Source organism: Canis aureus, chromosome 14, assembly GCF_053574225.1.
Source record: "Canis aureus isolate CA01 chromosome 14, VMU_Caureus_v.1.0, whole genome shotgun sequence".
NCBI lineage: Eukaryota > Metazoa > Chordata > Mammalia > Carnivora > Canidae > Canis > Canis aureus.
Genome location: NC_135624.1, coordinates 22,848,634 through 22,875,339, shown reverse-complemented (window position 1 = coordinate 22,875,339; position 26,706 = coordinate 22,848,634). Strand labels below are relative to the sequence as shown.

The window sequence follows — 26,706 nt, the reverse complement described above, 5'->3', positions numbered from 1 at the left end:
TTTTATGTAAAATTTAATGAAGGAGAAAAACTAATGAAAGGTAACAGAAGCTAGTACAGTGGTTACTTCTGGTGGCATAAGGGGTTGACTGGGAGAAGCATGAGCAGATATAGTTTGGTGCTATTTTCTCTATTTTATCTGGAGCAACACTAGTATTACACAAGCGTGTTCACTTATGGAGTTGTAGCTTGAGATCTGTTTAGTTTACCAAATGTTGTCATACACCCATAAAAAGTATACTAAGAAACCCACATCCTTCTTGATCCCTCTAATTGAGGCTCATGAGTTCCATACAACCAACTCTGTGACTTTAGAATAAACTTATAAATATGATTGGAATTTGCCCATCTACACAGAACATTTCCATACCCACAAAAGCACTGTAAAAAAATACATCTATTTTATTGTGGCAATTCAGCTTTCTCTGAGCAATGGTTTATAGGAATCATGATGTGCAGAAATGAGAGGCAAGAGGCCAAGAGTTCCTAAAATAGTCAACATAATAGTAGCAAATATAAGTGGATTACTTACTACACAATTAGCAATGTGTTAACAACTTAAGGTGTACTATTTTATTTAATACTTACAACAAACATTTGAAATGAATACTGTCAGTATCCCCATTTTACAGGTTAAAGAAACTGATCCAGAAATGTTAAGCATCTTGTCTAGGTCCACACAGCTAATGAGTGGCTATGCAGCACAAATGAAGTTTTTTACAAAGTCAAGCCAAAACATCCAGCTTGAAGAGATAACTTAGAACATACAAATGTAAAAGCTGCACAGGAGAATGAGAACCTGATTTATATAGAAAGAGTGTCTGATTAAGAATCCATACACCTGGGATGTTATTCCATGTTTGCCATTCCCTAGCCACAGGGCTATAAAGGTATAATTATACCCCCAGAACTCTTAAGACTCGATGTCTGACAACCTTTCCAATTTTAAGACACTAAAAAGCTTGATCAAGAACAACAAGCTGGCTGAGGAATATTCCATTGTATACATAAACCACATCTTCTTTATCCATTCATCCTTCGATGGACACAGAGCCATTAGAAATGACAAATACCCACCATTTGCTTCAACGTGGATGGAACTGGAGGGTATTATGCTGAGTGAAATAAGTCAATCGGAGAAGGACAAAATTTATATGTTCTCATTCATTTGGGGAATATAAATAATAGTGAAAGGGAATAGAAGGAAGGGAGAAGAAATGGGTAGGAAATATCAGAAAGGGAGACAGAACATAAAGACTCCTAACTCTGGGAAACGAACTAGGGGTGGTGGAAGGGGAGAAGGGTGGGGGGGTGGGGGTGAATGGGTGACGGGCACTGAGGGGGCACTTGACAGGATGAGCACTGGGTGTTATTCTGTGTGTTGGCAAATTGAACACCAATAAAAAATAAATTTATTATTAAAAAAAAAAAAAAAAGAACAACAAGCTAACAATGACCGACTTTCTCTGCTTTGGTCAGAGTTAATTCACATGCTAATAAAGATCTGTCATACACAAAGCCCTTTCCTCAGGCCAGGAAGAGAGAGCCACAGCATTTCTAAGAAACAGTTTTAGGGACACATGAAAAATGAATATTGGCTCAGAAGCAAAATAGAAAGGACACTCTCTGGATGTCTCACCCTCTGTGAGACAAACCACATGAAGTAAGTAAGAGGAGATGCTTTTTCTTACAAGAAGAGTCAAGTTAACCCCCCCAAAACAAAACAAAAAAACAAAACAGGACAAATTAAAAGTCCATTTCAATGCAAAGCAGTTTTATTTAGGAGCAGTCAAATGGTACCAAGATCTTGCTGAGAAGTTCCACATGCAAAATAGACAGGAATTTTAACTTTACACGTGTGGTTTTCTATTCCCAATTATTGATATTTGTAATTAGCCTTGGTTGTCCTTTCTGGCCTGAGTTAGAACATTGTTTGGTTTCAAAACCAGGAATTCTCTAGTTTATATTTTGGAATGGGGGAGGGGTGACATTGAAATAATAAGTAAAGGAAGGCTGATGAGGATGGTACCTGTGCTATCAGCATTAGGGAGAGGAAGGGACTGTGAAAGTCAAGTTTAGTAGGATCCCTGGAAAAACTACCATTATGGCCTCCCCAGGATGTTAACTGGGAACACAATTTCACTTAGCAACACCTCTAATAGTCAAGTAAACTGCTTGTATCTTTGGCAGCCCAAGTTCTTTAACCTATACCCTATTGTCCACTGTTAGCATGATTGAATTATATTTTTTGCCCCTTTTTCTGTGTGACTTTCAACTTCTGAAAACTCATGATGCTGTCTCCTTAAGCCCCTTAGTCAGATATTTTCTAAAGGGAGGATCTGAACGCTGCTCCAGTGTTGACATCCTCTCTGATCATTAGAGCATTTACATAATACCACTAAGTGGGTTGCTGGCCAGCCTGTGGATTGTTCACACTTGAGTCTCCACTCTGGTTCTATCAGCTTTGGCCAGAGTAGAATGGTTAAATGAATCAACATTGATATTCACAAAAGAAACCCCTTGAAAAGATATTATGGGTGAGGCAGCCACTCTTGAGACTTGGCCTGTCCCGGACATAACTAAGGCCTCCTTGGATAAAACGGCTTTCCTGATTTTAAACTGGAAGAGGGTACCAGCAACTCCAGACACCTCTAGGCATATCTTCAGTTTTCAGCAATTCCTCAAATGCCTCAGTGACTTCTGCCAAAAGAAGGTTACTTCTCCATGTGTTTTCTACATCTGTCAGCTGTATTGGTTAAACTTCAGTATCAGTTGGCTAAGTTGTATAATACTAACAATGTTCCCCTAAATCTAGGTTGCTTCCAAAGGGTGATTTCCCTCTCGTGTGTGTCCCTTATGGGTTGGCTCTGCTTCTGCTCCATGTCATCTTCTCCCCAGGAGCCAAACTGACAAAGCAGCCTCTATCTGAACTACACATTCCAGTTTATCCAACACAGTTCTACTCATGCCTCTTGTCCCAGATAAATTATTAATAGCCTATCTTTTCACCCTCTCACTTTCAAATATTCCTGGTTCGGACAATAAGTTACACATCATCTTTCCTACCAAGATTAATGATGATTTCCTGGCAAGGGAAAAAAGATGTGGCAAAAACACAAACTGGCTCTGAAACGTTTCTGATCAGGAATGACTGGAGTCACCTGTGTCTACACTTCATTGGCTAAAATCACTCCTGAGTTCAGTATGGTAAGAACGTATAATTGTCCCCAAGGAGGGGAAGCAAATATTTTTTCAGCAAAATTCAACCTACCAAAGAGAACAATGGACATGAAGACAAAATGAAATGATATAAACAGTTTGCCCAAGGCATGTGTGTGGAAGGGGTAAAAGGGTGGACTTAGAGTCACTGCACTTTGGGGCTTTTACAATTTTATCAATTTTCTAAGCTTGTCCAATGCCTTGATTTTACAAGATGAAAAAAAAAAAAAACTGCCCAGGAAGGGACGTAACTTGTGCAAGTTCCCAGAAGTCTGTAGATCAGTCCATGTCCTGCTAGTGTGAGAGTTTAGGTGTCAGATGGAATATAACCACTTATGGCTATATAAACCATATATATCTACATCTAAAGCAATCCCAAGCCACACAAATTACATAATATTGACAGAGGTAAAATTGGCATGGCACAAAACACAATAAATGAGAGAGTGCCCAATAACAAAAGAAACTTTGTAAGAACTCAAAAATAATTCAACTTATCTTTCATTAGAGGATTTCAGAGACTGTTCTCACTTTCTATTGAGACATTTATGACAATTATGAGCCTCACCTCCTTGTCATTAGGTGACCTGACTCCCTTCCTCTGTCCCAGGGCCCAACTTCACGGAGATCAGTAGTCCTCAACTTTGGCTGCAGCCCCCATCTCCACCTCTTCCCAAAGATTCTGATTCAGTTGTTGGGAGAAGAGGTGCTGATAAGTGGTACTATTTAAAAGTTCCCAGGTTATTCTAATTTATATCCAGGATTGAGAATCACTGATGGAGGATTTTTTCAACATTCCATGGACAGGATGATAGATTTTTGTTCTAGCAAACCACTCCAGTAAGGAGATTCATATACTGCTTGTTATGGACTGAATGTTTGTGTCCTCCCAAAATCCATATATTGAAGCCCTAACTCCTGATGTGATGGTCTTTGCAGGTAGGGCTGGGCAACTAACTTAGGGTTAGATGAGGTCATGAAGATGGAACCTGCATGACAGGATTCGTGCCTTTAAAACAAGAGACAACACACAGCTCTATCTCTATCTCTATCTCTATCATCTCTATCTCTATCTCTATCTCTATATATATTCACACAAAGAGAAGGTCATGTGAGCAAAGAGCAAGATGGTGGCAGCCTGCCAGCCAGGAGAAGAGGCCTCAGAGTGAAACTATCTCACTGGCACCTTGATTATAGATTTCCAGCCTCCAGAACTGTGATAAATAAATATCTGTTGTTTAAGGCACCCACTCTATGGTATTTTGCTAGGGCAGCCCAAGCTGACTGCTATCTATCATTTGACTTCAAAACTTCCCAGTTCTATTTCTCACTGCTAGAACTTCACATACGTGCATGTGCATGCACACACACACACACATTTGGTTTGTGTGTTTCATTTTGTTTGCCTGAAATACATTTTTAAAAGCATTTTTAAATAAGGTAACATATACCATCCAAACCACTTTGTGAGAAGATACATTATTTGTTCCAAACAGTCTTTGGTATTTTTAGTTTGAAGACTCAATGTTCCTCTAATGAATATAATGCTAGAGGTTAGACAAGCTTTGGTCTAAAGCTGATTCCACTGCTTAACTGGCCATTGGATATTGGCTGGGTCATCACTCTACATATGACTTTCCCAACATAAAGAAGAGAATCAAAACAAATGCTTTTTGAAAGTCCTTCTTCTGGGGTAGGAATCACACAACCGTCTATAAGGCAGAAGTTCTAAACCACTTTATAAAATTGTATTAAGCTTTTACAAAACTGAGAAGGCCCAGGGATTCTCCTCTTCTCCCCAACCCCAATTTAATTAAGGGCAAGTGAGGTCATTGTAGTGCTCTTTTTAAAAAATCTCTCCAGGAGAGTCTAATGAGGCACCAGGTTTGAAAGCTATGAACTATTTACAATTTTTACCAATGAGAATATAGACTCAGGTGAAGTCATTTCCTCAAGATCACTTAACTTTCAAGTGGCAAAGCCAGAACACAAACTCTGGTTGTCTAGCTATAAAACTCCTTCCAGTGTATGTGGTACAAGAGCTCCTGGCATGTTATCAGCTGCTTGATGCTATTTCCAGAACTCTGGTTGCTCCTATTTGAGTCTACTTGGCTGACAAATCAGCCACACTCACCCATCAGCTGCTGCAAGGGTTGAGTGGAGCTTGGTTTCATCATGGAGCTAGGGTCAGGATATTTTTCCATCTGTGCTGAGCAGGATACACTGGTCTTGCATATCTGAGGTTAAAAGAATAAGATGCACGGAGACTAATTGTGAATTATAAATAGGAATGTTTATAGATCTTTCTGGTTTGCCTTTCCACATAGAACTGTTTTCTGGTGCACAACATTGGCATTTTGATTAATGTTACATTCTTGGCTTGTTCTTCAGTTGCAGCAACACACAGATTTCTGTCTACATGTACTATTAACTGTCATCTGAGCTTCCCACGCAATGCAGCTGATAATTACACATTCTGGAAGCCGAGTGTCACAACCAATTAACTTGACAGGCTCCACTGATTTAGATGGAAATGGAGGCTGTACAAATCTGTTTTGTGGTGTCTCAGTATAAATAGAGAAGTGATTAAGTGAAAAGATGACAATAAAGTAATACTGGCTCAAATCCAGGCACATAAGGAGTGGGTAGAAAGATTCTGGGTGTTAAAATCATAGAGACCAACATTCAAATCCCTGATCTTGCCACTTACTAGTTGAGTGGATTCACACAAGTTACTTAGATCTACTTTTATTTTTTTATTTGTTTTACTTTTATTTTTAAACACATATTTTCCCAAAAAGTACATTTAAAAATGTGTATGCTTCTTAAAAAAATAATAAATATCTTTGTGGTCAAGACAGCCTAAGAAGTAGAACTGACCAGCACTTAAAGCTCCTGGAGCTATACTGGTTCTCATACCTCCTTTCTGCCCAGTGGTAACTTTGAGACTCTCTTCATCACCCTCTTCCCCTCTTGTATAGTTTCCCCACCTGTATATGTATCTCTAAATGTATTTATATTCTACTTACCTTTTCTGAACTTCAAAATCATAGATGTATCTTCTGTGGCTTACTCCATTTATCCCACATTGTATCTAGGACTAGTTTACACTAATGTACCTGGCTAGAGATCATTTTGTTTCACTACTATACAGCATTCAACTAATTGAATATTAAACAATGTATGTAACCATCCTGCTGGCAATTGCCATTTCAGATCCTTGGTATTACAAATAATATTACAAGTAATATTAAAAGAAAGATTTCTGTACAAATTATCCCAGTGTACCATTGTCAATTTTTCTAGAGTAGGAGTTGACAAACTACAGCCCATGGGCCAAAACCAGCTTGTCATCAGTTTGTGCAAATAAAGTTTTATTGGAATATAACCACATCCCCTCATTTGCATATCTCTTATGGCTGTTTTCCCACTACTACCCACAAGATCCCATGTGTTCTCCTGAATGGCCTCTCCTTTCCCCAGTCCTCAACACAAAAATCCTATATCCCTCCACTCTTGTTTTGCTTTTTTTATTTTTTAAAAAGTTCTAATCTTCTCAGTCTCTTAAAGAACCAGCCTAAATTACTAGCAACTGCTTTTACAAAATAACTGCCTTTTCTTGAAAGCAAGAACATTAAATTTCAAACACTCTGAAAGGTACAGGGAAATCATTGTGTCCATCCTGGGGACTGTCGTTTAGATATGACAGTTGAGAAGAGTAAAGAATGCTGTTTGGAAATACAGGCATTGCTGCTTTTACAGATTTCTACCCTCTGCTTCCTATAGTCCATGCTTGCTCTCACTTAGGGGCAATCATTCCTAGAAACAATCCCATTCCCTCTCCCTGTAGCAATTTGGTCTAGAAACCACCAAAAGATGATTCCTTAGGAAACCAGATGTGTGGGCAAGTCTGGCCAAATGTGTGGCTACTACGAGAAGAATGCCAAGAATCTCACATCATGTGAGCTCTGGGAAGGGAATTTGCTGCCTCCTATCTTTACAAGAGATTCTAATCCCATGCCTCAGAGCATCACTGGGCAGTCCCAGAGGTAGCTTCATCTCGAAGCCGGTTATTTGCTTCCGATAGAAATATGTTATTCCTCAATAAGTAGTTAAAGTGTAGTTTGTGGAAAATCTTTAGAATTTAATGCCATAGAGACTAGACCTTGGGAAATCTTTTATCCCTGATACCCAGACTTCTCAGATAGGTTTAATGCCTAGTTCTTGCTCTGACATGTTTTAATTACGTCATTTGGTTACTCATTTCCATTATTTTTTCAGCAAGTACTTTGAAATAAGCAGTCACTAGGTGAAAGACATAGTGCTGGTATAGGTAAAGATGAATTTGAAATAGTTCTTGTCCTTAAGGACAGCATAACCTATAATATTTGTAGAACTTGGTACAAAATGAAAATGCAGGGATACTAGTCTGAAAACTCTTAAGATTTTCAAGATGGTGATAGGTGATGGCATAGCACTCAACCAAGTATGAAGTCCTTTTAAACATGGGGCACTGTGTAATTCATGTCCATTATGCAGCCTTCATAATCTAGTAGATAAAATTAGATACACAAAAGCAGCTCTTTGTAAAGCAAGAAAGAATGACAATAATGTTAAATATCTATACAAGTAATATGTTATAGCCATGTATTTTTAATGGTGAATCAGAATAAGCAACCCACAGTATGAGTATTTAAACTGCACCTTTATAGGTAGAGAGTATGACCAAATGCATTGTTAACTGGGAAACATCAAAATAAATTTTGTGATGTGATAATGTTCACTTTGACAGAATAGAAACCACAAGGGTTAGAATGGAGAGTGCTCTAGGTGATGTGGTAGTGCTGAACATATAGAAACGTTACTTGAGGTCAAGTACAAAGGTGTCCTGGGACCCTGAATTCTTTAAATTTGGATTTTATCTTGAATTGTATATTCTGAAACTTCCAGAATTTTTAAGAAGAGGAATAATATGATCAGTTCTAGATTCCAGAAAGAAAATAATTCCAGTTGTAATGTAGCAAATGGATCACAGAAGACAGGGACCAGAGATGGAAAAATATTAGGAAATAGTTAATAATATCCAAGGCAAGACAATGATGCTCTGTATTATAGATGAAAAGGATAGATGGAAGACACACTGCAGTGCCCTTCATTCTTTGAAAAGAAAAGGGGGGAGACCTCCAGGAAAGATGGCAGATTCTAAGTTCACCCCATCCCATGGATACAATTACCTACATTCATATCAGTGTATATAAACCCAAAAATAACTCAAATTCTGGCAGAAGAGACTCTTCACAGCTAACAGGGACCTGCACCACCTAAAAGTGACTCCTGCCCAGGACAGGGGGGAAGATAACCACACACACCAATCCAACTGGCTGCAGCAGTGCACTGAAGGCAGACATCAGGTCTGACTGCAGGCTCCAGCCAATGAAAGCTTGTCAGGAGACAACACAGGGTAAGTGCCCTGCAGTTTGGTGCTACTGCATCTCTGCTAAATGCCTGGTCTGACTCATCTTGAGCCCCAAGTGGCTCCAGACTAGCCCACTAATAACACAGGAACCAAACCCACAACATGCAAAGAGAGCCTCTACAGACAACTGGACTGAAGGCAAATGTGGTTCAGCCACAACAGTAGGGCTCACTCAACACACATAGAAAATACCCCTGAAGCACCAGGTTCTGGCAAACAGAGGATATTGCACTGAAGGGCACTACAGGATCTCTTCTTCATAAGGCCACCACTTTCAAGAGCAGGAGATGTAGCTGACTTTCCTAACACACAGAAACAGACACAAACAAATAAGACAGAGGAATATGTACCAAGTGAAAGAACAGGACAAAATCACAGCAAGAAAGATAAATGAAACAGAGATAAGTAATATGCCTATTGGAAAATTTAAGGTAAAGCCTATAAACATATGTACTGGACTTAAGAAATGAATGAAGGACTTCAGTGGGATCTTCAACAAAGAGATAGAAGACAAAAAAAAAAGTAACCAACCAGGGATGAACTCAATAACTGGAAATAAAAATCCACAAAATGGAATAAACAGTAGGCTAGAGGAAGCAGAAAAATATATCAGTAACCTGAAGAACAGAGGAATGGAAAGCAATCAAGCTGAACAGAAAAGAGAAGAAAAAAATAATAAAAAATGAAAATAGACTTAGGGAAATTAGTGACACCATCAGGCATAATGACATTCATCTGATAGGGCTCCCAGAAAGAGAAAAGAGAGGAAAGGAAAAGGAAATTTATTTGAAGAAATCATAGTGAAAAACTTCTCTAATCTGGGAATGGAACAGAAATCCAGATCCAGGATGGACAGAGAGTTCCCAACAAAATCAGCCCAAGGAGGTCCACACCAAGACACATAGTAATTAAAATGACAAAAAGTGATAAAGAATTTTAAAAGCAAGAACAGAAAAGAAAACAGTTACATACAAAGGAAACCCCATAAGGCTATCAGCTAATTTTTCAACATAAACTTTACAGGCGGTAGAAATGCATGATGTATTCAGAGTGCTTAAAGGAAAAAAAAAAAACCTGCAGCCAAGAATACTCTAAACAGCAAGGCTATATCATTCAGAACAGAAGTAGAGATAAACAGTTTCCCAGACAAACAAAAGTTAAAAGAATTCATGAGCACTAAGCCATCCCTACAAGAAATATTAAAAATGACTCTTTAAGTAGAAAGGAAAAACCATAAGTAGGAGTAAGAAAAGTAGGAAGGACAAAAGCAGTAAAGTATATCTATAAAAATCAGTCAAGGGATTCACAAAATAAAAGGGTGTAAAGCATAACATCAAATAACTAAAACATGGGGAGGAGAGTGGTAAAGAATGGAGTAAAACTTAAGCAACCAACAGCTTAATATAGACTAATATATGCATGACATATTATATATAAAACTAATGGTCACAAATCAAGTAATAGACATGCAAAAAATAAAGAGAAAAGAATGCAAGTATATAACTAAAGAAAGCCAGCAAACTGTAAGAGAAGAGAGCAAAAGAAGAAAGGAACAGAGAAAAACTACTAAAACAACCATAAAACAAGTAACAAAATGGCAATAAGTACATACCTATCAATCATTACTTCGGGTGTAAATGGACTAAGGACTCTAATCAAAAGAAATAGGAGGATGGGATGAATAAAAAAGCAAGACCCATCTATATATGCTGCCTATAAGAGACTCATTTCAGACTTAAAGACACATGCAGATTGAAAATGAAGGGATGGAAAAGCATTTATCATGCAAATGGAAGTGAAAAGAAAGACAGGTTAGCAATTCTTACATTGAACAAAATTGACTTTAAGACAAAAATTGTAACAAGAGACAAAGAAGGACACTATATAATCTTATATCTAACAAGAAGATATAACAACTGTAAATATTTATGCACTCAACATGGGAGCACCCAAATACATAAAGTAGCTAATAACAAACATAAAGGAAATAACTGATAATAATACAATAATGGTATGAGGCTTTAACATCCCACTTACAACCAAACAGAAAATCAATAAAGAAAGAGTAGCATTGAATGACAGATTAGACTAGATGGATCTAACAGGTATATTCAAAACATGCTATCAAAAAGCAGCAGAATACGCATTTCTTTCACATACACATGGAACATTCTCAAGGACAGATCACATATTAGGCCATAAAACAAGTCTCAACAAATTCAAGAAGACTGGATTCATACCATGTATCTTTTCTGACAACACCTCTTCAAACCTAGAAATTAACTACAAGAAAAAAATCTCAAAAGAACACAAATACATGCCACTAAACAATGGAGAGGTCAATAAAGAAATAACATGCTACTAAACAATGAATGGGTCAACAAAGAAATCAAAGAGGAGATCAAAAACTATGCTGGAGACAAAGGAAAATGAAAACACAACAATCTAAAATCTTTGAGATCAGCAAAAACCATTCTAAGAGGAACACTTATAACAATACAGGCCTACTTCAAGAAGCAAGAAAAATCTCAAACAGCACAACCTTACACCTACAGAGCTAGAAAAAAAGAACAAACAAAACCCAAAGCCAGCAGAAGGAAGGAAATAATAAAGATTATAACAGAAATAAACAAAATAGAAATTAAAAAGGAAATAGAACAGATCAATGAAATCAGTGGCTGTTTCTTTGAAAAGATCAACAAAACTGATAAACATTTAGCTAGACTCATTAAAAGAGAGAGAACTCAAACAAAATCAGAAGTGAAAGAGGAAAAATAATAACTGATACCACAGATATACAAAGGATTATAAGAGAAAATTATAAAAATTATATGCCAACAAATTGGACAACCTAGAAGAAATGGATAAAATCCTAGAAATACATAACCTCCAAAACCAAAAATTTCTTCTTCCAGACAAAATATAAAATTTGAGCAGACTGATTACTAGTAATGAAATTGAATCAGTAATCAAAACTCCCAACAAACAAATGTCTAGGAAAGATGGCTTCAAAGTAAATTCTACCAAACATTTAAAGAAGAGTTAATACTTATGCCTCTCAAACTATCCCAAAAAACTGAAGGGATAAAAATGCTTCAAAATTTATTCTATAAGGCCATCATTACCCTGATACAAAGATCAGATAGACACTACAAAAAAAGACAACTACAGGTCAATATCTCTGATGTGCATAGATGCAAAAATCTTTAATAAAATATTAGCAAACCAAATCCAACAATTCATGTAAAGAATCATTCACCACAATCAAGTGGAATTTATTCCTAAGATGCAAGGGGTTCAATATTTGCAAATCAATCAATGTGATACATCATATCAATAAGAGAAAAATAAAGACAATACGATCATTTAAATAGATGCAGAGAAGACATTTGAAAAAGTACAATTTCCATTCATGATAAAAACTCTCAACAAAATAGGTTTAGAAGGAACATACTTCAACATAATAAAGATGGAATATGATGTTAGCTCATATTCTGTGGGGAAAACAGAGCTTTTCCCCTAAGATTAGGAACAAGATGAGGTATCTACTTTCATCACTTTTATTCAACTGTGTACTAGAAGTCCTCCTAGCCACAGCAATAAGACAAGAAAAAGAAATATAAAATAAATCTACTGGTAAGGAAGAAGTAAAACTCTCACTATTTACAGATGACATGACACTATATACAGAAAACCCTAAAGTCTCCACCAAAAAACTACTGGAACTGATAAAAATGCATTCAGTAAGGTCACAGGATACAAAATCCATATGCAAAAATGCACTGCATTTCTATAGACTAATAATGAAGAAGCAGAAATGGAAATTATGAAAATAATCACATTTATAATTGCACCAAAAATAATAAAATACCTAGGAACAAACTTAACCAAAGTGGTAAAAAGACCTGCACTCTGAAAACTATAAAATATTAATGAAAGAAATTGAAGACAAGACAAATGGAAAGACATTACGTGCTCATGGATTGAAAGAACAAGTATTGTTAAAATGTCCATGCTAACCTGGAACATTCTACAGATTTAATGCAACCCCTATCAAAATATCAACAGCATTTTTCACAACACTAAAATAAATAATCTAAAATTTGTATGGAACTAAAAAAGACCGCAAATAGTCAAAGCAATCTTGAAAAAGAAGAACAAAATTGGAAATATCATAATTCCAGATATAAAGATATACTTTAAAGCTGTAGTAATCAAAGCAGTATGGTACTGGCACAAAAACAGACATTTAGATCAATGAAATAGAATGGAGAGCCCAGAAATAAACTCACGATTATATGGTCAGTTAGTTTTCAACAAAGGAGGCAAGAATATGCAACTGGAAAAAGTCTCTTCAACAAATGGTGTTGGAAAAATTGGACGGCTACATGCAAAAGAATAAAATTTGACCACACTCTTTCACTCTACACAAAAATAAACTAAAAATGGGTTAAGGACCAGAAGCCATAAAAATCCTAGATGAGAGCATACACAGTAATTTGTGACACTGGCCATAGCAACATTTTTCTAGATAGGTCTCCTGAGGTAAGGGAAACGAAAGTAAAATAAGCAACTGGGAATACATCAAAATGAAAAGCTTCACACAGCAAAGGAAACCATCAACAAAATCAAAAGCCAATGGAAGAAGATATATGCAAATGGCATATCTAATAAAGGGTTAGTATCCAAAATATATATACAACTTATACAATTCAATACCAAAAAGCCCAATTAATCCAATTACAAAATGGGCAGAAGACATGAACAGACATTTCTTCAAAGACATACAGTTGTCCAACAGACACATGAAAAGATGCTCAATATCACTAATCATCAAGGATACTAATCAAAACCACAGTGAGATATCACCTCACATCTGTCAGAATGGCTAAAATAAAAAAATACAAGAAATAACAAGTGTCGGTGAGCATGTGGAGGAAAAGGGAACCCTTGTACACTGTTGGTAGAAATGCAAACTGGTGCAGTCACTGTGGAAAACAATATGGAGGTTCCTCAAAGAGTTAAAAATAGATAGAATTACCATATGATTCAGTAATTCCACTACTGGGTACTTACTCAAAGAATAAGAAAATACTAATTCAAATTGATATATGCACCCCTATGTTTATCACAGTATTATTTACAATAGCCAAATTATGGAAGTAATCCAAGTGTCCATCAATAAATGATAAAGAAAGTGGGAGATTTATATATTTATATATATTGGAATATTACTCAACTGTAAAGCAGAATGAAATCTTGCTATTTGCAATAACATGGATGGATCTAGAGGTTATCAAGCTAAGTGAAATAAGTCAAAGAAAGAAATACCATATGATTTCACTCATATGTAGAATTTAAGAAATAAAACAAATTCACAAAGAAAAAAGAGACAAACCAAAAGACAGACTCTTAAGTACAGAGAACAAAGTTGCCAGGGGGGAGGTGAGTTGGGGGATGGGTGAAATAGGTGAAGGGGAGAGAAAGAGTACACTTATCATGATGAGCACTGAGTAATGTGTAGAATTGCTGAATTATTACATTGTACATCTGAAACTAATATAACACTGTTTATTAACTATACTGGAATAGAATAGAATAGAATAGAATAGAATAGAATAGAATAGAATAGAATAGAATAGAATAGAATAGAGTAGAGTAGAGTAGAGTAGAGTAGAGTAGAGTAGAGTAGAGTAGAACAGAACAGAAAAGAAGAAGTGCTGGGAATTTATGTTTATTTTTTTTCTTAAACTACTGAGGTATGATTGACATGTAAAGAACTGTGCATATTTATGTATTTGACTTGATGAGTTTGGAGATAAGTATACACCCACAAAATCATCACACATCATCAAGAACATACACATATAAATCACTTCCCAAAATTCCCTCTTGCCCTTCTTTAACATTATTATTTTGTGTGTATGCATGTGGTAAGAACACTTAACATAACATTTACCCTCTGAGGAAATTTTAAGTATACAATACAATATTGTCAGTTATAGGCACTATGCTCTATAGTAGATCTCCAGGATTTACTTATCTCGCATAACTGAAATTTAATACCCTTTGACCATTACTTCCCCATTTACCCCTCGCCCTAGCCCCTGGCAACCATCATTCAACTCTGCTTCTACAAGGTTGACTATTTCAGACTCCACATCTAAGTGAGGGGTAGATGGGTTATAAATATTCATGCAGCTCTCCTGGAGAACTCAATGCCAAGCTAAGGAAGATTGTTCTGTGCCTTGCCAAGCAATGAACAAGCACAGACCCCCACTAACACATTCTAGGCAGGGGAGCTGTCAGCAAGGTAAACTCATGGATGTCATGATAGGGAATGGAAGGACCTACCCTGAGCTGCCCATGTCACTGTGTGTCTGTTCCAGGCAAACTGCTGGGCTGCTGAGATGCAGACAGGTTTGAAATACATAATCCTTGCCAAGAGCTGGGCAAGCTCAGGTTAACTCACCCAGAAAATCTTTTTTCGTATTTTCCACAAAATACCAGGAAAGCATCTATTTTTAAGTTGATAGGTGGGTAGGAACCAGAAAAACAATTTAAAAACTGCCCATGTAGTGGGTGATGGGCATTAAGGAAGGCACTTGATGTAATGAGCACTGAGTATTATATGCAACTGATGAATCACTAAATCCTACCCCTGAAACTAATGATACACTATATGTTAACTACATTGAATTTAAAGAAAAAAGGGAAAAAATGCCCATGAAGGATCTGTTTAATTACCCAAAGCATCACTTTGTCCGGGAGAAATTTAACAAAAGTGTAATGTTTTTGGTACAAAAATAGAGGCAAATATGAAAATATTGGTTTCTGGCCATAATTCAAATCGAGATAACTGCAGTGTATCAGAGCAGAATGGTTGTACAGAAAGAGCTTGGTTCAATTCATGGTTTTGCAACTAACTTTTTTTTTTTATATAAATTTATTTTTTATTGGTGTTCAATTTGCCAACATATAGCATAACACCCAGTGTTCATCCCATCACGTGCCCCCCTCAGGGCCCGTTACCCAGTCACCCTCACCCCCTGCCCTCCTCCCCTTCTACCACCCCCCCCCCAGTTCCTTTCCCAGAGTTAGGTGTCTCTCATGTTCTGTCACCCTTTCTGATATTTCCCACTCATTTTTTCTCCTTTCCCCTTTATTCCTTTTCACTATTGTTTATATTCCCCAAATGAATGAGACCATATAATGTTTGCCCTTCTCTGACTGACTTACTTCACTCAGCATAATACCCTCCAGTTCCATCCACGTTGAAGCAAATGGTGGGTATTTGTCATTTCTAATAGCTGAGTAATATTCCATTGTATACATAAACCACATCTTCTTTATCCATTCATCTTTCGATGGACACCGAGGCTCCTTCCACAGTTTGGCTATTGTGGACATTGCTGCTAGAAACATCGGGGTGCAGGTGTCCCGGCATTTCACTGCATTTTTATCTTTGGGGTAAATCCCCAGCAGTGCAATTTTTGCAACTAACTATTGATCTGATCTGAGACAAGTAATTTAGTGTCTCTTGTTTCTCATCTTGAAAATGAACATATTATTTGCTTTGCGAACTTCCCAAGATTATTATACAGGGCAGGAGATGAATAGGTACGCAACCATCGTTGAGGAGCTCCAAAGCACTCTAGAAATCCAAGATCTTATTAGCAGTCCTACAGACCTTCATGGTCTAGAATTTTTTACTCCAAAGTTTTAATTTACTTCCTTTTAGCAAATATACTTCCAAGAAAATGTGGAATAGAAACCACTTAAGACCTTGTGTGTGTTTTGTTGTCGCTGGTGTTTGGGGACAAACATATAACAAATATTAGCAGACATCATAAGAGACTGCATAATACAAGGAGTAAATAGGAAGATCTGCCAGAAACTTCAGTATGTAACCAAGAAATATATTCCATGTATGTTGTCTTCTGAGCATATGGGAAATGTTAAAATAAGTGAACCCAACAAATACTTGTAAATCACATTTGTTTCTCGCGCTTCCTCACCCCCCAACAAAAAACATTCATAAATCATCCATTTTATATATAAGCACAGTTGTTACCTCCTACTTGGCTGCTTTTGACTGTATAAACTGGCCGTGTTAAGTCCAACTGTTCCTGGCATGAAGAACTCAGCTGGCTCTTGCTCCCATATGTCTTAGGTTCACTAAGTTTCTATGCCTCCATCTCCCACTAGAAAGAAAAGGCCTTGAGGGCAGGGACTGGCTTCTTGGTTGTATCCTTCGCAACTAGTCCAGTGCCTGACACACAACAGGTGCTCAAACAAGGGTGAAAGAAAGAAAAAGGAGTGATGAGTTCTTGGAGCAATATGCACAGCCAGGTTTTCATCTCCATATGACTACCAAATTTGCATGGGCAGATTTTTCCTCTGCCATGAGTATTTCTCCAAAGACAAGAAAGCATCCTTGTGTGCATGTGTGTTTTTTGAAGATTTTCTTTATTTATTTGAGAGGGAGCGAGCAAGCAAGAGTGCACAAGAGTGCAAGAGCAGGGGGAAGGAGAAGGCTTCCCACTGAGCAGCGAGCGCAGGGCGCTGGGATCATGACCTGAGCGGAAGGCAGATGCTGAACAAACTGAGCCACCCAGGTGCCCCATACTTTTGTGTTTTTTTAAATAACACAACTCTACCTAATGTACTATTTCAATCTTTACATGGTTGTAACTAGTATTAAATGGGTTTACCCCCTTGAAAAGTTTAGCATTTAAGTGCTATGTCCTCAGTAAGCTAAAAATTGTTTATTTATGAGAGAAGAGTAACTCTGAAGCCAGATTACTTAGAATCATATTCCAATTCTGCTACTATTGCTATGTGATCACAGGCATATAACTTACCCCTCAATGCCTCATGGCATTAGTTCTATGATGGGGAAATGATACCGCTCACTGTCGTAGCACTGCTGTGAGGCTCACATGAGATACTATGTTTGAAGGTAATATAAGAAGATGGAATCCATAATATGGTAGTGGGAACATAGTAAGTACTCAATAAATACTAGAGAAAGAAAAGAAACCCAAGAAACATTTGTTAATCACCTGCTACATACAAGAAAGTCAGCTAGCTGCTATGGCCAAGACCCAATCCCAACCGTCATGGAGTTGAGATTCTAGGCAGAAAGGATCTGGGGAATAATTGAAAACAGGGATAATTAGGATTTCCCTCTACTTTGGATCAGCACATAATTGGGAGAAAAGGGATTTTTACAGGAGCCATGTAAGTGGGATTTTAAATGCCTCCAAATACTTCAGCTCTTGGATGTAAGTTGGATATAAATAATAATAGCAAGAATAATAACAACAGCCACCTGACTGCATTGAAAATTTTATATTCGACCCTGCTTACCCCTTACAACAAAATTGCAAAGTAAGTATGGCTCCCCTCATTTTACAGTTTGAAGTTCAGAGAAGACAAATAATTGCCCAAGGTCACATACCAAGTGTATCCCATAGTTGTGTGCCTCCGTACTTTCCCTGGCCTTTTGCCAGAACTTGGCAGCCACATCAATAAGCTTGCGGGAGGCATATTCTTTCATTATGAACATGTCCTGAGCAGGGGGATTGCCCACTGGCTGGGGTTGTTGTAGCTCTGCTTTTGCTTTCCTTTGTATCAGGGGTCAAAGGCTCAGGGCATTTCCTCCTCATCTCACAACTTCCCCCTCTGAGGTTCTCCTCACTTTCCCAGGAACCTGTCTTTCCAATCAGACCTTAATCTGTGCCAGTTTGCACCCTTCTAGCTTTGCAAACCGGTGCATTGAGTTCTCCCACTTACCACCAGCTCTCCCACATTGTTGGCCAGCTCTGAAGCTGTGGAGTGATGGATGCATGCACATCTTTCTCTATCTCAACTCTTCCCACTTTTTAACTGGAGCTTCAGCCTTTAGTCCGGCACTGGTGTCCAGCCGAACTGGCCACAGTAGAGGCCAACCCACCATGCAGCCGTGGTTTCCATTTGCTAGGCATGCTCTGCGAAGGGCTTCCAACAAGCACAACAGACCAGCCACGTTTACCCATTCGTAGTTCAGTAATCATATCTTGTCCACAAGCACCTAAAATATGGATCACCTCTCCTTACAGAGAGATTGCCAACCAACCCAGGAGTTCCTGCAGATGCCTCTTCCTCAAGACCTATTTCTCTGTCTCCTGACTGGTTCCCCATGTGTTGGTTTCCAGCCTTAGCAATTTCCCAGAGCAAATCTGAAATCATTCCCTCACCCTGTACGTGAAAGACAAGCAGAGACCAAAGAAAGTCAGACCACCCCTGATTGGTGGGTGGCAGTATTAGTAAGCAAGGGAACTTACATGTGATGCTTGTCTTCAGTAGCCACAAGACAAGTAGATCTCCACACCCACCTGCCAGGATCCTAAAAGTTTATATAGAGGCCTTAATAGGGTTCAGTCATATACACTGACCAGAGAGTCTCAACTGCACCCCACTCTTTCCAGGCTGAGTTCTTGAAATGGCTCAGCCCATTGGAGTGGTGGGTGGATTGTACATTACAAGGATGGGAGGGGGGTGGCCCAGGTGGCTCAGCGGTTTAGTGCCACCTTCAGCCCAGGGCCTGATCCTGGAGTCTCAAGATCAAGGCCCACCTCAGGCTCCCTGCGTGGAGCCTGCTTCTCCCTCTACCTGTGTCTCTGCCTCTCTCTCTCTCTCTCTCTCTATCATGAAAAAATAAATAAAATCTTAAAAAAAAAAACAAGGATGGGAGGGGATGAGGAGCCTCCAATTGCCCCAGGGCCAGCTTATAGGTCAAAAGGCTACCTCCTCTCCATGACCTCCTACTGCATCAAGTGTAACTGCTCTAACAAACCCAAAATTGTGTAATGGCACAGACACAATGGAAGTTTATTTCTTGCAGGGCACTTGGGTGGCTCAGTTGGTTAAGCATCTAACTCTTTTTTTTTTTTTTTTTTATGATAGTCACAGAGAGAGAGAGAGAGGCAGAGACACAGGCAGAGGGAGAAGCAGGCTCCATGCACCGGGAGCCTGACGTGGGATTCGATCCCGGGTCTCCAGGATCGCGCCCTGGGCCAAAGGCAGGCGCTAAACCACTGCGCCACCCAGGGATCCCAGCATCTAACTCTTGATTTCAGCTCAGATCATGATCTCATGGGTTGTGAGGTAGAGCCCTGTGTTGGGATCCATGCTCAGTGGGGGGCCAGCTGGAAGATTCTCACCTTCTGCTCCTCCCCCCTCATTCACCCCTTTTCTCTCTCAAATAAAGAAATAAATCTATTTTTAAAAAGGTTATTTCTTGCTATGCAACAATACGGGTTGGTGAACAAGATAGCAGAGATCCAGATGACCAGATGCTCTGTCAACATGTATATTCTAATAAAAAAGGGAAGAGAAAGAGGATGGAGGACAGGACATGGGAGGCTTAGTGAGCCAGGCCTGGGAGTGGCACGTGTCATGTCTGCTAAGTTCCCATAGCCTCGAATTCGGTCACATGGCCTCCCGTAACTCCTGGGAGAAATGGCAAATGTCTTTCTGGCTTGCCAGCCACCTCCTGGCTATGGAAAGGGGAGCACAAATAGTTGTGAATCTTTAGCCTTCTCTAGACAAAAAAGCAAGCACTAGATCTATGATTTCCATCCAGGTCTCCCTGCCTCCCAAAGTCCAAGCTTCTAAACTGACAATTATAAGAGCCATGTAGGGGCTCAGTATTGCCCCTCAGTGCTGAACGTGTTCCAAATCATTTCATCCTCACAACAACCCTATGAAGTGAGTTCTGTTATCTGATGGGGGGAAAAAAGCATGATCCAGAATTAAACAGTTCTCCCCTGACAGCTGGGTGATAGTGATAGAGTATGTGTTTGATGAGGGCCTGTACCTCCTCAGACTCTGACCCGGACAACTTCCCAGGGCCCTTCCAGCTCCGCGGACAGCCCCTTAAAGCCAAATTCTGAGATCACTTCACAGACTGTCTTCTCCCAGTTACCCCAGGAGAAGAATTGAGCTGTCTCCCTCACGATGCCACCAAAGGCCCCAAGATGTCCTGTGGGCTGTTATTTTGGCCTGTATGATGCCATCATTGGATTATCCCACTTTTCCAGATAATCCTTGCTGTGGGTTATCCAGGAATTCCACAATAAAACACTCCACGGAGAGAAAAGGTTTTGGCTTTTGACACAAAGATTTAATATACTTGTAGCTTTTGGAACACAATATTTCTCCCAAAAAACTTTACCATCAAATGGTGACATTTGTCAAGACTAAAAAGCTATAATTCTATTCATAGTCTACTTTGAAGTCGAGCACTAAAATTGCATTTACTGGACATAGATTTAGAAACCTCTATTTTCAAAGTAACCACAGACCAATTTTTTATGGTGGAGTCTTATATCAGAGGAAATTTCATAGTGGTTCTCCTTCTGAAAGGATTTCACGGCATTATGCTTGTGAGCTCAGGCTTTGGAACCAGTTGCACGTGTTTAAATCCCAGCTCCAGCACTTATTCTAACTGTGTGACCCAGTATTTCCCAATCTGTAAAATGGGGACAAATCAATGACTCTTTTTTTTTTTTTAACATACAGTGTTTTGTTAGTTTCTGGTGTACAATCTAGTGATTCAACGATTCCATACATCACCCAGCGCACATCACAGCCAGTGATGCTCTGAATGAAGAGTACAGGGCCCAGAATGTTAGACACAATCACTCAATATAATGTCTGGTCTGCATGAGTATTTGCCAGATTGTGTAAGTGATATAAGGTGATATGGCATTTTATTCTTTTCCATTTAGAACCCTCCCAGTGATCAAACAGAAATTTCCTCGTACCACTCCCAGGCTATCTTTCAACACAGTACTAAAGATCAATGCCTAGGTGGAGTTCAATTCTGATTCAGTATCAGAGCATACCCCATGGCTCCAGAATGTGCATTCCTTCAGCTAAATGTACTCATGATTGAGGTGATGCCAATTTGTACTTCCACAACTAAAGGGTTGTGGTAGTGCAGTTGTCAAAAGCCCAGCTTTAGGGCGCCTGGGTGGCTCAGTGTTTGAGCGTCTGCCTTTGGCACAGGATGTGATCCCAGGGTCCTGGGATCGAATCCTGCATCAGGTTCTCCGCAGGGAACCTGCTTCTCCCTCTGCCTATGTCTCTGCCCCTCTCTGTGTTTCTCATTAATAAATAAATACATAATTTTTTTAAAAGCCCAGTTTTAGAGTCATGCAGACACATATTAAGGGTGTCACATTTTGTGTGGCCTTGGACAGGTAGGTCTCTGAACTTCTCCACTCCTCAGCTTTCATATTTTTAAATGGGCTTTACAATAATCCATCTCCATAGTCTTACTATGAGGATTAAGTCTGATGTGATAGACACTGCGCTAAACACTTGATAAACATCGTCTTGATAAACACTATGTCTTAAATGAGTTCAGAAATCCCTTAAGGCTTTCAATGGATTCTCACTTTTTTTTTTTTTTTTTAACTAGAACGTAGCAAATGTAAATGTAAAATGGTGCGGTAACTATGGAAGTTTCTTAAAAAATTAAATATAGGATTACTATGCGATCCGGCAATTCTATCCCTAGGTATATACACCCCCCGAAAAAAATGAAAACATGCATCCATGCAAAAACATGTACACAAATGTTTATAGCAGCTGGAGTCATAATACCCCAAATGTGAAAACAACCTAAACATCCATCACCTGATGAATGGATGAACACTACCAAATACTATTCAGCAATAAAAAGAAATTAAGCACTAATACATTGTACAACATAGACCTCTGAAACTTCATGCTAAGTGAAAGAAACCAGACACAAAGACCACATGTTGTACAAGTCCATTTAAAAGGCATATCCTGAATCTACAGAGATTGAGTCGATTTGTGGTTGCCTAGAGCTGGGAGGGAGGAGACGAGGAGCCAAGCTGCTGTGGGGTTTCTTTTCTGGGGTGATGAAAATGTTCTAAAAGTGATGATGACTGCATAACTGTATAAAGACACTAAACACCATTGATTTATACACTTAAAACAGGTGAACTTTACAGTATGTAAATTATATCTCAGTAAAGCTATTTACGAAGAATATGTGTAATGGTAACTATATATATTTTAGGTTCTTAGCTTGGAATGTCCAACATGGCTTTGTGTATTGCAAACATTGCAAATGTAGCTATTGAATAAAGAGCCGAATAGAGAAGCCTAACTTCTCCTCTGAAATGTTCTGCTATTGCTAGAGTCTCCACTCTCTTCCAAACCAGAAATCAGGGTGAATCAAGCGCCAAAGCAAACCTAAAGAAGCTGGAAGTGGAAAACTTTGTTCCTGCAGTGAGGTGTTGGTGTAGGAACTAGACCCCATGCTCCATGGTTCTTTGATCTAAAAGAGTGATAATTTCTCACCTACAAATACGTTCTCTTTCATATGCAAACAGTCTCAAGATCATAATTATGTTTTAACAAGGCCATTAGGTTAAAAGATTTTACTTACTTAGTCACACATTGTTTGAGTGAATTTTTCCCCTACACTTATGAGTTGTTTCAGGAAAGTCACCTAATTTATTCATTCGTTAGCACTTAGAGATCAGCTACTCTGCACCAGGAACTAATCCAGGGAGTTGTTAGATATGCTCAGATTATTGATCTATTTGGGCATCATCAAACAGGCCCAGGTATCCTTATGGAGGCCAAACAGGAATATAAAGTTAATTAAATTAAAGTTTGGTCAGCCATCCAGAAAAACTAAAAAGGACACTTTGGTCTCCTACGATTTTTAAGCAAAGAATGGTGATGTACTACTGTCCACTGAGAAACCGTCTCTTATTACTCTGGTCCTATGTCTTCTACATCCATTAAAGTAGTATTGATCCAAAGAGAAAGTTGAAAAGGATTATTTTCCAATGAAAAACCCAATTCTCCAAACTCGGATTCCAACTACAGTTTCCAACACAACAAAAAGGGAGAAGTGCCACAGGAGACAGCACGATCCACTGAGGCGCCAAGCCTGAGTCCTCCAGCCTCCTCTGCGCACTAAGCTTTTCCTTGGCTGTTCCCTTCGGCTTTCAACTGGCTTCAATTACCTCTAGATTTAGCTTGAGCAAACAACAAAGTATTGAAAACTCAATTTTCCATTCTTCAAAGTACATTACTAGAAAAAGTGAAATGCAAGGCAACAAAGAACATTTAATCATTAGGATCTTGCCCCTTGCTGCGGTGAAACCGCACAGCTTGGCCCACTTCCAAGGCTAGAATTAATGAATGAGCAGGATTCTCAAGGAAAGCCTTTAACTACAGCCTGCTTAGCCCACAGAGCCTGCCCCTTTATTGCTCTTGGCATGTCTGCCTGTGTTTCTAATGGATCACCTTCCCTCAGGAACATGCACAGAGAGAAAGGTACAGCCTTATGAATTCATGTTTCCATTTCTTGTCTTTAGAAACAGACTTAAGGAGATTTAATTATGCTCCAGCAGAAAAGTCTTAAAACAAAGCAATTGTGTTCCTCCTTTGCCATTTCTCAGCAGTGGTGAATTTGGCATTTGCTTGTGGCCATGGTCCTGGGCTCCAGTATCTTAACCCCAAATCTTCCCTAAGGTGGGACCTATGGGCTCTCAGGGCATCGGCACCATAGGTCTCTCTCTACTTACCTCCTCTTTCCTTAAGAAGGGACTGTCATAGAGTCAGGACCAAGGGCAATGCTGGCTACATCCTGGGGGCAGAGACGTTGTTAGGCTAGAATAGTGAAGAGCTTTTCGGCTTCTATCCGCCCCCCCGAGTCCTCTCCTGATTGCTTCTGTTGGGCTGCCCTAATACTGGAGCGGGAAACAGGCCTGATCAGCCTTGTGACATTTGCTGCGTGTAGGACCCCCCAATAGTCACACTCTGTTTTTATACGAATGTCATTCCAGTTTCCCTGTTGGGAGTTCCTTCTGACCTCTCCAGACACAGCCTGGGAACCGTCAATGAATCACCCTACACATCTCTGACCAAAGGGCAAGCATATGACATAAGCTCAGGTTACATATGTCCTCCCCACAAAATTCAAATCTTCAATGATAAAAAATGATAAAATGATGACATGTATCACACAGATCACAATGATTTAAAAAAGGAAACTAGGGCAGCCCTGGTGGCGCAGCAGTTTGGCGCTGCCTGCAGCCTGGGGTGTGATCCTGGAGACCCAGGATCAAGTCCCGCATTGGGCTCCCTGCATGGAGCCTGCTTCTCCCTCTCCCTGTGTCTCTGCCTCTCTCTCTCTGTGTCTATGAATAAATTAATAAAATCTTTAAAATAAATAAAAAAGGAAACTAGACACAGTTAAAATCTTTTCTCAAGGAAAGGAGTGTTTAAGGGAAAATATTTAATTAGTTCCTGCTCTTCCCCTCCCACTGCCCCCCACGCGTACAAACAGCTGCTCCAGGCCTTGCTCTTCGGCCTCCTTTCTGTTCCTTGAGCAATACCATATCCTTCCAGTAAATTCCCTCTTTGCACAAGTTAACCAGAGTCCATTTCTGTTACTTGAAACCAAGCAGCTGCATAATAGGGTGGATTTTTCTCAGTTTAATAAAGCCAACTCAAGGATATAACTAAGAATCTGGTCTCTAAAGATGACCCATGCTTCCAGTCCTTCAGGGAAATCTTTAGAAATGGATCTTATACTTGTGTAGCACTTTACAGCCTTAAAGCACTTTCTCTCCTTTTTCTCTCTTTCTCTCCTTCCTCTTTCTCTCTCTCTCTCTTTCCTTCTCTCTCCTTCCTCTCTCTCTTTCTCCTTCTCCCTCTGTCTCTCTCCCTCTCTCTCTGTCTCTCTCCTTCTCTCTTTCTCCCTCTATCTCTCTCTCTTTTTTAAAGATTTTATTTATTTATTCATGAGACACACACAGAGAGGCAGAGACTTAGGCAGAGGGAGAAGCAGGCTCCCCGCAGGGAGCCCGACGCGGGACTCCATCCCAGGACCCCCAGATCACATCCTGAGCCAATGGCAGATGCTCAACCACTGAGCCACCCAGGTGTCCCCCTCTGTCTTTCTCCCCCTCTCTCTCCCTCTCTGCATCTCTCTGTCTTTCTCCACACACACATATGGGTATGTACATATATATATAAGTACATGCTCACTTATACATACATGGAGAGAGAAACAGGGAAACAGAGGACAGAGAAACAGAGGATCATTCTTAATTGAGACTAAACAACCAAACAACTCTGTGACATAGGTAGCTGTTGTTCACAGAAATTATAACTGAAACATAGGGCAGCCCCCGGTGGCTCAGTTGTTTAGCACCTGCCTGCAGCCCAGGGCATGATCCTGGAGATCCAGGATCGAGTCCCACGTCGGGCTCCCTGAATGGAGCCTGCTTCTCCCTCTGCCTGTGTCTCTGCCTCTCTCTCTCTCTCTCTCTCTCTCTGTGTCTCTCATGAATAAATAAATAAAATCTTTAAAAAAATAAGGCTTTAAAAAAATTATAACTGAAAGAAATTATATCACACAAAATGTAAAGTGAGCTGCTCAGAAAGCCAGTGGGGTTGTAAAGTCCTCAGATTACCTGGGTCCAATGCAGAAGGCTTTCAAGCAAACAAAACACAAAAGGATACAACTAAATGTTTTAATGCTTACAAATGAAGCACTGTAGATGCCTTATCTCTATTAATCCTCTTCATGGCCCTCCTAAGATACTTTAACCCTAGGAAGTAACTGAGCGTGTTAAGTAAATTGTTCTGTTCTCAACCAGCAAATTACAAAAGGTGAGAAAGACCACGGAAGCCCCCAGAGAAAGGAGTTTGACTGTAAAGTCTGTGTCCTACACCCTATATCATAGCGATTCTCTGCAATGGCGGGGGAGTGGGGTGGGGGGGTGGGGGGTGCCAGAGACCATTAATGGATTTAAATCAGAATGAATTTTCAGTAAACGTTACTTGGTAATTGGTTTAACTGTGAGGGGAGCAGACCCCTACTACTGAACATAAATCAATATTAATTCAGTGTAGATTAAAGGGTTTAATGCTTAAAAATAAAACAATAAACCAAGTACAACA

At 39.3% G+C, this 26,706-nt stretch overlaps 1 long non-coding RNA gene across 5 annotated transcripts in view; it reads right to left on the bottom strand.

Moving 5' to 3' along the window:
* The window catches only part of LOC144283248 (uncharacterized), a 176,474-nt gene that overhangs the window by 125,902 nt on the left and 23,866 nt on the right, over positions 1–26,706 (bottom strand). For 4 of the 5 annotated variants that reach the window (XR_013351673.1, XR_013351677.1, XR_013351678.1 and 1 more), the window contains exon 2: positions 5,353–5,455. This is a non-coding gene — a long non-coding RNA (uncharacterized LOC144283248). Of the gene's footprint in view, positions 1–5,352; positions 5,456–16,768; positions 17,624–26,706 lie in introns of those variants that run through there. The other variant, XR_013351676.1, reaches the window with a different exon arrangement.